Below are 12893 nucleotides of genomic sequence, written 5' to 3' on the forward strand. Positions count from 1 at the left end.
TGTACGAGAGAGAGAGAGAGAGAGAGAGAGAGTGTCTCAGAGAGAGCGAGACAGAGAGAGAGAGAGTGCGTGTGTGTGAGAGCGAGACAGACATAGAGAGAGAGAGAGAGAGAGAGAGAGAGAGAGAGAGAGAGAGTGTGATTGAGAGAGAGAAAGAGTGTGTGTGTGAGAGAGAGACAGAGAGAGAGAGAGAGAGATGCTGTGACGGCGAACAGGAAACGACTGCATGAGATAAACGGTGCGTGTTTTTTTCTTTTGCATGGGATGATCAGCCTACCTAATATATATAGGCAGGCTAGACGAAGGAATTTGTTGCGAGAGGGCGAGAAGGCTCTGCATGGTCTATTGTGGGAGTGGGTGTAAAGCTGAGTGAGGGAGTCGAGGTGGACACCTCTGATGAGACAGACCTCGTCGTCGACCCACCCCACTGGCGTTTCTTTCCGTCTACTGTTTAATGCACGCCCCCAGCCAGACCTTTCATTAGTAATTCCGTCACACTCCCTACCTCCCTCTCTCTCTTGCAGCATGGAGCCCACCAACGCACTACCTTGCACCTTGCTGCATATTCAAGCACCAAATAATCACATGCGTGAGAGCGCGCGCTCACACACACACACACACACCCTCCGGCAACAGAATACTCTCTCTCTCACTCGCAACACACGCACACCACCTTCGTGCGCGCGTACATACACACCCTCTTTAGAACACACACACCCACACGTGCATAAGATATGTCCACCAAAAATGCAATCTCTACCCCCATCTCTCACACACACACTCACCTCCCATCTGAATATATTCTCTCTGCTCTTTCCCTCTAAGCCAAAAATGGGCTCTCTCTCTCAAACACGCGCGCGTGCACGCTCGCAGTACACAGACAAGGAATCCATTATCTCTGTAAAACCTCCTTGCGAAAATGCGCGCTCTCTCTCTCAGAAGGGTACCCCCCTTTTGCCTTTTTATACGATATTACAGTCCCACTAGTAAGTATGCTCACAACCTATTTTAATATGTGGCCGGTGTGTCCATCCCGAAGTACACATGCTCTGGAAAAAATTAAGCTGTGCTGTGGTGTCATAGTCCATGGATTTTATTGGGGACACAGCATGTCTCAAGGCTTTCCCTTTTCTTTTCGGGAACAATCTTGCCTTCTCATGTGCACCTCCGCGTCACTCTCTCTCAGATCGGGGAACCTAACTAGTACCTTCGTTATCCTTCCCATTCCCACGTCCCTTTCCATAATCCTTAATATAAATACATGCCACAACAAGATGCCACATGTCACATAAGGTGGATTATTTTACATATATATACACATTGAAACATTTGGATACGCCAATCGAGTATATTTGGAAACATTTGGATACGCCAATCGAGTATATTTGCACCTAGCCAATCACACGTTAATGCAGTGATAAGCGAGTGGTAAGGAAGCAGTTTGAGAGTCTCTAGGTGATGTGTTCAAATCTCCCCCTATGCAAGTGATGGCATTTAGTGTGAGTGAGTATTGGCATTTAGTGTGTGTGAGTAGTGTACATTCAAATTTTCAGCCAAAGCCTTCCCAAAAAAGAGTATATTTGTACCTTAACATGACCTTATGAAGCATTGGAAGCTTGAAATTTGAATACATACATGACCTTGAGCTTTGATTGTGATTTCCATTATATCTATGCTCCTCCACTTACATATGGGGGTTAGTATTCTTACCTTTGTATTGGATACTATTCATGAAAACCAGTGAGACTATCTTTGTTTTGACAAGTGAGTGCACCAAGACAACGGTATTACAACTTGAAAAACATCATATTCTCTTAAGTGCATGTGCCCACACAAACATCAATTTATCCAACATGCAAAGCAAGAAACCCAAAGGAAAGGAATGTCTGATGACTAGGGTTAAGGGGCATGGGGTGCTAGCTTTGCACATTAGAAGAGGGGGCATTGTTGCTTGATGGTCACAATATTTCACCACAAAAATGTTTATAAATTAGCATAATGCCAACGTACCTTTCATCCTCCTCTTGTCATTTATTCAATGCCTTTTATTGTCCATGTGCTTTTGTACACAAAAATATTACCACATTCTTGTTCATGCGATTGCACATATGAAGAGACTTTCGTAGGTTGTGCTCTTAAGTACGAATAAATATTTTGTGAAAATTATGGCTTTGAAAATTCATATGCATGAATAATATGTATCTAGCCAAAAAAATTACTGAATAAAGGTAACTCAATCCATTGTTTGCATTATGTGAAGAACTTTAGAAGAGGGCACACATGCACTTAAAAACTTACTACCATCCCATAAAAAGCTTAATGGCACATCGTCCTAAACTATTCTATAACTTCCCTCTCAATTTTAGAGGGAACACATGCATTTAGAAACTTACTACCATCCCATAGAAAGCTTAATGGCACATCCTCCTAAAGTATTCAAAAACTCCCTGTCAATTTTCTTAAGAAAGATTATAACCCATTTAATAAAACCAAGGAAAAAATTAAAAACTCATGAAATTAATCATGTCAAATAGAATTTTTTTTCTCAAATGTGTTGTTATTTTGTGTACTAGCATCGATGCATGCCATATTCCCACATAAGATTCTTGCATCACATGTGGTCTTCCCACATGAGATACCATAGCTACTTTGGTTAATGCATAGACATGATAGACTAAAAATCAACTCATGAACATTTTTCATACATTGTTCTTTTTTCTAGATATTGTATAATGGGGATATAAGATGTTGAACTTTTTATGGGAATCTCTAAAATAGAAATATGTAGCTATATTATAAATAAGAATAATATGTGTATTATAAAAACTATATGATGCCTACACAAGAAAGGCAAGTAAGAGTTAAACTTTATATTATGACAAAATGCTACTCTGGAATTTAAAAACAATTTATTGGCATTAAGGATTTCAAAGCACTTTCTTATTCTTTCCCAGCACCTTTATCCACATTATCTAGTATGCTTACATTCTTCATATTGCTTGTTGTGCTTGGATCTACCCTCATGCTCCTCACTCTAAGCTTAATTTGTAAACGTTGTCCCCAACACAGCTCAATCTATCACTAGTTCACCATGTATCTTTGTTTATGAAAGGTGCATTGGATTGAAATATTATTTGGTATATAAATTCATGGAGGATGGGCTGAATTAAAAGAAAGAAGACAAGGGTGTATTTAAGGAAAATGCACAATTAACAATCAAAGGGTAGGTGGGATAAGGTGGACTTTTTATTTTGATATCCAAAAAGCACATAGCAATATTTAAAACTTTGTGCTCAGATAAGTAAAAGAGGCCACTAAAAAAACTAGAGACCAATTCATCTTAGGGGTTGAAATTTTGGATTGACACACCATGGGGTTGCATGGCAATTTCTGCATTACAATTTAGTGTTGTTTGACCAAATAGGGTGACTAAAGCATTAAAAAAAATTCAAATAATGAATCTATTTTTATATAAATTTTGACCTTTTTTCAAAAACTTAAACCATGTACATCCATGATTGGTTTAGCTATCTTGCTAGTTTGGCATGTCATTTTAGAACCTAGTAGGCTCATGAAATTGATTGGTAGTAGATACAAGCTTGTTGGTTAAACTGGCCACCCAATTTGTCCCATTATTTTAAGAATTAGTTCAACCACTTGACTCATTCCCATGATAGTTATACTAAATAACTTATTTGTCATCGCATTTTTTAAACTAAGAGTCTAGTTTAAGTAGCTTATTGTCATTGAAATAATACAAACAACACAAATATCTATCATATTTGGGAAAAAGTGATCACTCATATTTAAAAGTAATAAATAAAGGATTTTCTTACATGACCAAAAAATTAATAAAAGATCACTATTAAAGAATTAAGTAGCCAACCAATCAATTAATAAAAGATCCATAATAAATAATTAACTAGCTAACCAATAAAATACATTGATCCTTTGGATTTCATTTGAACCTTCATCCCTTTGCCTCTATAACTCCATTAGCGTGAAACATGCAGTAGCCCACTCCCAACATCACTATCTACAAGGAGAATGGGGGAAGGCATGGGGTATACTGGGGGTCATATATGGTTTGGGGGGGCTTACCATTAATCTCCTATTAATAAAGGCTTTAGATTGCAACGTATGATGTAAACTAGTTCAAGAGTTCATAGTCAACCTGCAAGGCTAGTGGGATGTACACTAGAATACAATAGTGTCATAAGAGAAAATCTCTCTCTCTCTCTCTGAATCCTTTACGCATAAAGACATAACCATCTGAGATATTTTTTATCTCCTTCCCTCTAGAATATATATATATATATATATATATATATATATCTTTCTCTCAATTCAAAAGCACAACAATCATTATTGTAAAGATAAAGCCATCTAATATGTTTCTTTTCTCCTTCCCTCTAGAAGATAGCCACAAAAATGAAACCTCTCTCTCTCTCTCTCTCATGCACACACACACATACGCACTTACTATCTTGTAATGGTCCCCCCTTTTGCTTTTTCATGGTCCCACTAAGCATGATTGCACTAGCACAATATATTTTAATATTTATTGTGGTCCATCATATGAAGCACATGATCTGGCAAAAGCAAGATGTGTTGTTACGATCCAAAGGTTATATTGAGCACACCATGTGTAAAGCTTTCCCTTTTCTCTAAATTTTTTTTTTGGGAAACAATCGTGTCTTCACATGTGCATCTCCATGTCATTCTCTTAGATCAAAGAACCTAGCTAGTATGTTTGTAGCCCTTTTTATTCCCATGTGTTTCCTCATTTTCTTTTAATAATCCTACTGTTGTGTGTAATATAAAGATCCCACATGTCACATAAGGGGATTACGTATATACATATTCAAAAGGTATGGATGCACCTTGGATTTTTTTTTTGAAGTGTTTTGAAGCTTGAACTTTGAGCTATTAGATAAACTTGGGCTTTGAAGTGTTTTGAAGCTTGAAATTTGAGTTATTATATATAAAGTTGAGCTTTGATTGTGTGTACTATAAAATGCCACACTCCACATATGAGGGATTATAGTTGTACATATTCAAAGATATGGATGCACCTTAATCCTACCTCATGGATTATTTTATTGAAGTGTTTTGAAGCTTTAACTTTGAGTTATTATGTATGATGGTTTCCATTGGATCTCCACCTTTAAGATCCTTCACTCACATAATGAGGTTCACTAAGTTTCCTTAGCTATGCATTGTGGCAGCAATTCATGATAGCAATTGAGAGTACAACATCAATCTATCCAATATGTAAAGAAAGTTACTCAAAACTTAAAAAACATCCTATTATAGAAAATGTTGCCCACACTAACATATCCAACATGTAAAGAAAGAAACTCTAAGGGAGGACTATCTTTATTTTGACACATTAGAGTAACAACACAATGCCATCATAAGTTTAAGAGAATCCTTTTCTAGAAAATGCAAGTACCGACACCAACACTAATTTATCCAATATATAAAGAAAGAAACTCTAAGGTAAGGAATGTCTCATGTGATGATTAGGTACCCAAGGGCATGGGTGCCCATTTAACACATTTGAAGAAGGGAAGTGGGTCCACACTTTAGAATAAAAAAAGGTTGATAAATTCTCATGATGTTTGTAGACCTTTGATCCTCTGCTTGTCCATTTATTCATTGTTTTTTATAGACCTTCCATCCTGTGCTTGATAAAATCTCATGATGCTTGTAGGCCTTTCATCCTCTGCTTGTAGGCCTTTCATCCTCTACTTGATAAATTCTTATGATGCTTGTAGACGTTTCATCCTGTGCTTGATAAAATCTCGTGATGCTTGTAGGCCTTTCATCCTCTGCTTGATAAATTCTCATGATGCTTGTAGACGTTTCATCCTCTGCTTGTCCATTTATTTATTCTTTTTTATAATCCATGTTCCTTTTAGACATAAAAATTTCCACATTCTTGTTCATTTTTTGTCCATTTATTCATCACCTAATTTTATCAATCATGCGTCTTTTCCAAAACATAAATATTTTCACATTATTCTTGTTCATACTTGGTGTGCATATAAAGAGTCTCTCTTCAATTGTTCTCTTAAGTATGGAATAATCTTTTACTCTTTTGGAAAATTATATCCTTAAACGCCCATACGTATAATTAGTGGTATTTACTTGCCCAGAGCTGCTTAGATAATAGCTAGCAAAGAAATAAGAACCGGTGTACTGTAATAAAATTGTTAATGTATTCCCTTTTAATAATTTGAAAGGGCACACATGCAATTAAAATTATGCCCAAACTATTTAATTGAAAGAAGGGAGAAATGGGGAGACTTATTTACGTGGAGTCTGGACACATGAGACATTATTTACATGGAAGTCTAGACATGGTCGAAGGTCACCATGAAAGCTTGCATGAGAAAGGCTTTGATCGAGTAAAAAATCATAAAGTGTTATGTACAACTTGGGCTTACAATTGTCTTATATACTTTTGGCCCCCTTTTCACATTTATTAATTTCTTGAACTCCACATTGGGCCATGCCCAAGGTCCATAGTCCTTAAGCACTTTATTACGAACAATCCTCACCCATAGGTTTCATCCTTGAAACCTTATAACATTCGCTCAAAATCCATATCCACCAAGTATGTGGAAAAACATGACTCATGTGAGAACATTCTCAAGTGATTCATGGTTGTACATTGCTTCCAATGAACAAAAACTGCATCTTAAGCATGCAAAACAGCCCCAAACTTGCTCTCCATAATGGTACCTCCTTTATTAACACTCCCAAATGCAAGTTCCATGAACCCCAAATAGTATGAAGCTCTCTAACAATGATTTATAGGAAATTCTAGCAAGAAAAATCACTGTTATGCCTCCTTATTTGATCGACCAAATGCACCCTAATGCCTTCATAACCTTCCAAGATCGAGGAGGGTTGCCACAAAGCTTTCTCCATTTAAAAAGGTACTCCACCTTCTCCTTTGAATTTTGAGAAGACAAGTTTATCCTTGATACCTTTGAATGCATCATCATCCTCTCGGGCATTACACATGTGCGGCCTCACGAGTGGGTCAAGATCCTAAGACTCATTCATATGTGCAAAATTGAAAGCCACACGATTCCTTTCACCACGTGATGTAGACAAAATGTGTGGAGGCAAACTCCTAAAAGAGAATGATTTTGGTGGAAAATTTTCTTTGTTTCCCAATTACACACACCCATTGCCATCCAAGTTCTTATGTTGATTGAAGAAGTCTCCAAGTTGTTGTGAAGTACTCAAGCCTTTCCCCTGATTCATCACATTTGTATTGCCTTTTATGTAGGTAATTCTTCCATCAAAGCTCTTTAAGTCAATATTAGGTAATTTGGGAAAAATCTCACATTTTGGGAATCAATTACTCCATATAGTTTTGGACATATCTTAAACATACTACCTCCAAATTTGTCAGAGATCATAGACTTAATTCTACTCTTCAAGATCTTTCCGATGATATGTCACATGAGGGGGTTTTGACAAACTTTTGGACAAGTTCACCATGCTCCCATTTTTCAAATGGGAATGGGATTTTTCCCAAATTATCTAATATGGTATTCTTTGCATCTTGGATGGAATCCCCCTTGAAAATTTTAAGCAATGACGTGATTCTGGTCCATACTTTCAATCAAAGTAGCTTGATGTTAATCCAATTCTAGGACTAACAAGAGCTACTGCTATTACCTTACATCAAGGAGTCATGGTAGATATACCAAAGGGTCAAACATTCAAGATATGAAGCAATAGTGTCCAAAGCTATAACTTGGACACGGGCACCCATAATGGTATGACACGGAGTATTCATGGTGATTCTCGCTTCAAGAGCATGTGGCAGCAAGATAGGATGAATTCCGAAGTGATGTACTTCATGGATATATTATGAGAGTAGTCATTGTAATAGCATTAGGCCTCTTATGAGCCTAAAGTGCCTAGCCGGCCATAGTTTAAAGTGTGAACACTTATGGCTATGTATATATAAGTGAAGTTCTCTCATAATACAACATACTCTTCCATTGTGCAATTGAGTCTTGCTCTTGCTAATCTCTCTCCCTAATGCATGCTACTGAGTGTGTGTGAGTGAAGTGAGGTGAGAGGAGGGACGCGGACCCGTAGTGCGATGCGGTGGTGTGACAACGCTCACGGGGGAGGCGCGGTGGAACTGCTTCTCAAGGAGTTGTAGAGCTTCGAGACCTGAAGGGTTATGAGCTCGGCCATTGGAAAGATCCTTGAGAGTTGCAGTTCACCAGGTAATGTCTTTTTGGATGTGTTTCAAGGAAGGTTAGGGTGAGCCATAACATTTTTGGCACCGTTGGCCGGGGAGCCATCCCTTGGCTTTTTCCATCGTTTTGCCTTTAATCTATGCAGAAAATTAGAAAATGTGTTAATTGGGATCTAAATTGATCATATATTGGGATTTTTGAGTGATTTGAGAGCATCTAGGTGCTAATCACATCAATTTTTTCATCAATTGGAGAAATTTAACTCTCTTTGCTTAATTTGACTCTCTTTGCTTAATTTTACCTTAAAAGAGGAGATAATTATTAAGAGTCTAATTAATCTCCTATTTTAGATTAATTTACTCCTGGTTGGCATCCAATGATGATGATAACTCATAGTTTTTGTCATCAGCTAGATTGAAACTAGGGGTCCTATTTCCTACTAGACTCAAAAAATACAAATAAAAAAAATCCGAACATGAACGGAAATCTGGCCGTGTACGAAATTCCGGTTGTGAAAGTGTAGTTCCAGCTCTGTGAATGGAATTCCGTCTGTGAAAGTGCAGGCCGTGATATGAAAAGGTCCGTCATGAAAGTGCAGGCCGTGAAACGGTTCGCTGTGAAAGTGTATAGGTTGTGAAAGTTCAAATGCAAAAGAAAAAATTCGAATTTAAACACTGTTGCAGACAAAATAGGTAATATTTTTTGAAAACGAGAAACATTTGGCATCTTTCAAAGATTCCATAAAAAAAGTTTAATTTTTTTTACCTCTTTTTCAAAAGTGGTCTTCTACGCATGCATACAACACTGCCAAAAAACGATAATATTTTGGGTACTTTACATGTTTCTTACAAAAATTAACATGAAAAAAAGACTTCGTTTTGCTTACTTTTTGAGATTATAATTAAAATCTAACAATAAGTTTTGAAAAAACATGCCAAAATAGAGACAATGTTTATTATTTCCATCTTCAATCCATTAAAAAAATGATACAACTGTAAAAGAAGCCATTTTCTAAACATATAGCTTATGGCATAGGTATGGTTCCTCATAATCATTGCTACACCATCACTAGTCGATATGCCTTTTCCTAAGAAGGTAGATGAGGCATCCTCTTCTTCACTATCCACAAATATAATTTTTTTCTTCTATGTGTACACTTGAAGCTTAGACTCCTTGGGTCATTTGTCATGTTAGCATGATTGAGGATGTGCTACAGAGAGTGCAACTATAAAAAACTATTTGTATAATTATATTACAAAAGCGTTATCTTGATATAATTATTATCTTAATTGCACCTTATTTTGGCTCTCGATGAGAGTAGTATTAAAATCCATTTTGAAGCTCTTGAGTATCATAATTTCTTAATTGATAATATATACTTTTTTAAAAAGAGTTCGTTACATACATAAGAATTTTAAAATATCATGAATAAGCTATTTAAAAGTTGTCTAATTTTGAAAAATAATTCCACACTCATTTTTAAAGAAGATGTGTCCTTGATGTGACAAAAAAGGGATAAATGGTAATTTTAGTTATTAAATGAGTTTAGAAAGTATGAAAAATGTCTCTTTAAGAAACAAAAGTTTATACTTTTCAAAATACTTTTTTTTGTAAAATATCAGGTAGGGACTTAGGTTTGAATTCTACTGGTTACTACACATAGTAAGGATGTTTTAGCTATACCATTTGCGGCCAACTTAATGCTGAGTAAGAACTTCTCAGCTAAGAGTTGATGTCTTCTATCAACTTGATACAAAACATCAACTTTTACGAAAATTTGATATTTTGCATCAAGTTGATATAAAACATTAACTTTATATTCAAAACATTAACTTTCTATGCAAAAGATTAACTTTTTTACAATACTTGATGTTTTGTATCAACATTATACAAAACATCAACTTCCCACAAAACTTGATGTTTTACATCAACTTTGATGCAAAACATCAAGTTTTATGGAAAAGTTGATGTTTTGTATAAAATCGATGTAAAACATCAAGTTTTATATGGAAAAGTTTGTTTTGCATAAAATCGATGTAAAACATTAACTTTTTCATAACATTAACTTTTTCGTAAAACTTGATGTTTTACATCAACTCGATGCAAAACATCGAGTTGTATGGAAAAGTTGATGTTTTGCATCAAGTTGATGCAAAACATCAACTGTTTCACACAACTCGATGTTTTGCATCAACTTGATGCAAAACATCAACTTTTCCACACAACTCGATGTTTTGCATCGAGTTGATGCAAAACATCAACTCGATGTTTTACATCGAGTTGATGCAAAACATCAACTTTTCCACACAACTCAATGTTTTGCATCAAAGTTGATGCAAAACATCAGCTCTACCGCAAAACTTGATGTTTTGCATGAAGTTTCATATGCTCCGGACAGAAAAAAGTTACAGGATCAGAGATCAATTTTCAGAAATGACTTGTTTTCATATGCTCCGGAGGAGAAGAAAGTTGGAGACATGCTCAAACGACCTATTCCATAAATTTTGAGTACCAACACGACTATGTTTCGATGCGATTTGCAGATGTCACAAAGCGACTTGCTGCATCAACAAGTTACTTTGTGACGTCTACAAATCGCATCGAAACATAGTCGTGTTCATACTCAGAATTTGTGGACGGAATTGCTAAAAAAATTCCGTTTGTGAAAATCAATCTTTGATCCCCCAACGTTTTTCTTTGGAGCATCTGAAACTTGATGCAAAACATCAAGTTTTGTGGTAAAGTTGATGTTTTGCATCAACTTTGATGCAAAACATCGAGTTGTGTGAAAATTTTGATATTTGCATCAACTCGATGCAAAACATCGAGTTGTGTGAAAAAGTTGATGTTTTGTATCAACTCGATGCAAAACATCAACTTTTCCACACAACTCGATGTTTTGCATCGAGTTGGTGCAAAACATTAAGCTTTATGTGAAAAAGTTGATGCAAAACATTAACTTTTCCACACAGCTCGATGTTTGCATCGAGTTGATGAAAAACATTAAGTTTTATGAAAAAGTTGATGTTTTACATAGATTTTATGCAAAACATCAACATTTCCATAAAACTTGATGTTTTGCATAGAATTAAAGGAAAAAATATACCTAGGATAAGGTGATATAGGTAGAACATAGGTTTACGGCTAAGGACGTGAAAAACACATATGGTCGCAACCTTTGACTACAAATTTGAGAAGAGGTCGTTAAAAAAAATGCTCGTCTATGTAACCATATAACCTTTGTATCATAAATAATATCGCTACATAGTAGATGCCAAAAAATTATGATAACAGAAGAGCTAGATGAGATAATCCATGATGACCTGTAATCCATTGGTTTTAATCCAACTGTGCAAGGCTCCATTGATTTGGAATACCACAAGTCGATTGATTCTCTAATCTTGATTATTGTTCTACAATTCAATTTTAAATCTAAAGAACTATAAGCAAATGCACGCGGTGCGACCATCTATGTCGAGGAGGAGGGTGCATGTGAGCCTGGACTCTGCCATGCCTATGTGCAGTAGTATGCTCTCTAGCATAGGGGACGTTGAATCTACCGTCATCGTGAAAGCTCTAAGCTCTTCCCTACCACCATTCCAGAAGTCCTAAGCTCCTCTCTTTTCTCTTTGTACACAAAGACAGTGTCACGAGTGAAGATTGCATCTCTCAACATCCTTTACATGTCCTCTAAATAATTATAACCAGAGTTTACTCTACACTACCCTTAGACATACCATCTTTGAACATGCTTCACTGCACTATAAATAATTATTACTAGAGCTCATTCCTACACTAGAGCTCATTCAACATGCTTCACTGCACTATAAATAATTATTACTAGAGCTCATTCTTACACTACTCTTAGATATACCATCACCTATGTTCATGATAATGGCTATCTGGATCAAACATCAACATATGCATACTATGACTTTTTGCCACCACCACATATGTACATGATATAGGCTACAATTTCTTCTTGCCACCCTTATCTATATTGCATAACAAAAATTTCCTTCATGAAAACAAATGCCGATGTGGGTCGAAATTTACACCCATAGGCTATCTGGTGTCTGCCTCTCTAAGATTGTCCTACTGAAAAAATATATCTTTTAACATGCTTAGGTTTACTCAGAGCCTCCATAGTTACCATCTTCTACATATATATATGAATACAAGTCTACCTTTGCACACCTATAAGTTGACTTCTTTAAACACTTAGCATTCGTTGTATATCATGCCCACTATCTGCTTATAAATAATAGAGAAAATAATTATATCATGCAATTTATCAAGGTAAGTATATACTAAAGGCTTTACTAGTTATTTGGGTCTAGAAATAGACTCAAGGATGTTTGTAGTTTTTTTCATAATTTATGGAGCTTATATTGTTATGTATTCTAATATTTTTTAGTGCTTATCAAATAATGTGTATATTTATGCATAGTGGTAGAATTTATCCTGAAACGTCCATTAAAAAAAGTGTCTTGTATTCATGAAATTTATAAAATAGTTTTTGATTTGAAAAAGATTGATATTTCTTTAAGTTACGTAGACTCGTATGTAATTTTGTAAGTCAAGTTTATTTTTATGTCGCAAACAACAATTTATAAATCTACGTAGGTCACACGTGTTTTCAATCTTGAAAAAATA

General features: G+C 35.8%; 1 pseudogene across 1 annotated transcript in view; it reads right to left on the reverse strand.

The window, feature by feature from the left end:
- The window catches only part of LOC147608847 (cation/H(+) antiporter 19-like), an 89997-nt pseudogene that overhangs the window by 16139 nt on the left and 60965 nt on the right, over positions 1–12893 (reverse strand). The window lies entirely within an intron of this gene.

This window comes from Cibotium barometz, chromosome 52, assembly GCF_041138505.1.
Source record: "Cibotium barometz isolate CiBa-2024 chromosome 52, ASM4113850v1, whole genome shotgun sequence".
In the NCBI taxonomy this organism is placed as follows: domain Eukaryota; kingdom Viridiplantae; phylum Streptophyta; class Polypodiopsida; order Cyatheales; family Cibotiaceae; genus Cibotium; species Cibotium barometz.